Source organism: Asterias rubens, chromosome 5 (genome assembly GCF_902459465.1).
Source record: "Asterias rubens chromosome 5, eAstRub1.3, whole genome shotgun sequence".
NCBI lineage: Eukaryota > Metazoa > Echinodermata > Asteroidea > Forcipulatida > Asteriidae > Asterias > Asterias rubens.
Genome location: NC_047066.1, coordinates 21,944,853 through 21,948,229, shown reverse-complemented (window position 1 = coordinate 21,948,229; position 3,377 = coordinate 21,944,853).

Sequence of the window (3,377 nt, the reverse complement as noted above, 5' to 3'; positions counted from 1 at the left end):
AAACTTATTCTTTCAGAGCCAGAGATTCAGCTGTTCCCTGAAATCAAGTGCAGAGGGAATCAGCTCCACTGACATTGCTGAAGGCTACAAAGTACAAGGAGAGCAACTCTTACGAAAACATCAGCATCTAGTCATCAGAACACACTATAGCTGTCAAGTTCATTGTCAAGTTATGAATGAACAACACTGTAATTTGTCTTAATTTTTTTCATTTATTCTAAATGTGTTATTAGGCCTGACATGTTTTAATGGTGTTTTTCAATTAAGTTTTTAAACTACTTAAAACATTTCTGTAAATAAGTACACCATTGCAAGCAAGCACATATTATGCGTTTTTATGCGCTACTTGGCGATCTTAGGGCCTTGGTGGTGTGGCACTCGAATTGTTTGGAATCCGGAAGTACAAAGCATGGGAAATTCCAGACTTACTGCGAAAAGGGACTTGGACACATGCACGTGGCATGTGGGGTCTCAGCCCGGCCGGTTGTTTCACATCTGGTGGTTGATCTTAAAGGTGCATCATCTGATGTTATCACAAATATGGTTGACCAAACGGGTTAGTTCCTAGTCTAGGCCATGGGACTAGGGACCGCGTCTCGGGAGTAGGGGGTGCCCCCCTCAGACGGGGGCATGGACCTGGGCGCTCTTTAATTAGAGTACGAGGGACCTGATGATCTCCTGGGCGTGTCGGGGCTGGTATCCTGGGACCTGCACGTGGTGGCCCTGCTTTTAACTAGCCTTACCAGGATGATATAAGCAAAATTATGAACCAAATAAATTAAACGCTTGCGATGGTGCATTTATACAATACCTTACCCTTTACTCTCATGAGTGTAATATCCAATGTATTACTGGCACAACTTTTCAGGTCATCAATTTCCCAATTGTGGTTTTTCAGCTGTACTGTTTGAAAATAGGTTAAAGTACATTGCTGTGCCAGACATTCACTCTTTTGCTCATTAAATTTTGGTTGCATGCCTGTTGCAACTAGTCAACAGAAAAAAAACATGTTTGAGTTCACTCTTTGGCTCTCACGATGAATAAAAAAAGAGGAAAAGGGCGTTTGAGAGAACTTGAGAAAAAAATTAAATAAGTGCATTGTCATGAATACATCTGTATTGGGTAAACAAATTGCTCAATAAGTTTAAAATATTCATGTTGAGTCTGTCTTTTTATTTGATTTTGTTCTTTTGACTGATTTGGGACTATTTTATTTTTCGGTCAATTTTTATAAATGGGCCGTTTTGAGCCAGGATTTTTGGTTAAAAAAACTGCAAGGGGTTAAACTTGTTCTTTTGACTGATTTGGAACCATTTTATTATTCGGCAAATTTTTTAAAATGGGCCTTTTTGGGTCAGGATTTTTGGTTTAAAAATCTGCAAGGGGTTAAACTTGTTCTTTTGAATGATTTGGGACCATTTTATTTTACAGCCAATTTCAAAAATGGGCGTTTTCGGGTCAGGATTTTTGGTTTACAGAACTGCAAGGGGTTAAACTTGTTCTTTTGACTGATTTGGGACCATTTTATTTTTCAGCCAATTTTAAAAAATGGGCCTTTTTGGGTCACGATTTTTGGTTTAAAAATCTGCAAGGGGTTAAACTTGTTCCTTTGACTGATTTGGGACCATTTCAAGTTTCGGCCAACTTAATGAGCCTTTTTGAGTGAATGGATTTGGGTGCAGGATCGGAGAGGGGTTCATTAGGGCAATTTTTACAGCAAAACATGTCAAGTTTAGTCAAAAGAGGGCGCTATAACCAAAAACATGCATTTTTCCCATCATTTTGATTGCCTAACAGTTTTTGTTATAGCGCCCTCTAGTGGCCGTGAGTACTCGGTATCCAAAAGTTCCTCAAAGTTTTTGCTATAGCGCCCTCTTGAGTGCGGAAGAACTTAGCCTCCAAAATACCTTGTAGGGCGCCCTCCCCGGCTTGAAATTCATGGCACTTTGGCTGTATTCAAAGTCATTCAAAAGAACAAGTTTAACCCCTTGCAGTTTTTTAAACCAAAAATCCTGGCTCAAAAAGGCCCATTTTTAAAAATTGACCAAAAAATAAATGGTCCCAAATCATTCAAAAGAACAAGTTTAACCCCTTGCAGTTTTTTTTAACCAAAGATCATGGCTCAAAATGGCCCATTTTAAAAAAAATTCCGAAAAATTAAATGGCCCCAAATCCGTCAAAGAACAAGTTTAACCCCTTGCAGTTTTTGTAACCAAAAATCCTGGCTCAAAAAGGCCCATTTTTAAAAATTGGCCGAAAAATAAAATGGCCCCAAATCAGTCAAAAGAACAAGTTTAACCCCTTGCAGTTTTTTCAACCAAAAATCCTGGCTCAAAAAGGCCCATTTTTAAAAATTGGCCGAAAAATAAAATGGCCCAAATCAGTCAAAAGAACAAGTTTAACCCCTTGCAGTTTTTTTAACCAAAATCCTGGCTCAAAAAGGCCCATTTTTAAAAATTGGGCGAAAAATAAATGGTCCCAAATCATTCAAAAGAACAAGTTTAACCCCTTGCAGTTTTTTTAAACTAAAAATCATGGCTCAAAAAGGCCATGGCCAAACAATCAAATGGTCCCAAATCATTCAAAAGAACAAGTTTAACCCCTTGCAGTTTTTTTTTACCAAAGATCCTGGCTCAAAATGGCCCATTTTAAAAAAAATTCCGAAAAATTAAATGGCCCCAAATCCGTCAAAAGAACAAGTTTAACCCCTTGCAGTTTTTTTAACCAAAAATCCTGGCTCAAAAAGGCCCATTTTTAAAAATTGGCCAAAAAATAAAATGGTCCCAAATCATTCAAAAGAACAAGTTTAACCCCTTGCAAGTTTTTTTTAACCAAAGATCCTGGCTCAAAATGGCCCATTTTAAAAAAAATTCCGAAAAATTAAATGGCCCCAAATCATTCAAAAGAACAAGTTTAACCCCTTGCAGTTTTTTAAACCAAAAATCCTGGCTCAAAAAGGCCCATTTTTAAAAATTGGCCAACAAATAAAATGGCCCCAAATCAGTCAAAAGAACAAGTTTAACCCCTTGCAGTTTTTTTAACAAAGAATCATGGCTCAAAAAGGCCTATTTTTAAAAATTGGGCGAAAAATAAAATGGCCCCAAATCAGTCAAAAGAACAAGTTTAAGCCCTTGCAGTTTTTTTAACCAAAAATCCTGGCTCAAAAAGGCCCATTTTTAAAAATTGGGCCCAAATCAGTCAAAAGAACAAGTTTAACCCCTTGCAGTTTTTTCAACCAAAAATCCTGGTTCAAAAAGGCCCATTTTTAAAAATTGGCCAAAAAATAAAATGGTCCCAAATCATTCAAAAGAACAAGTTTAACCCCTTGCAGTTTTTTAAACCAAAAATCCTGGCTCAAAAAGGCCCATTTTAAAAAA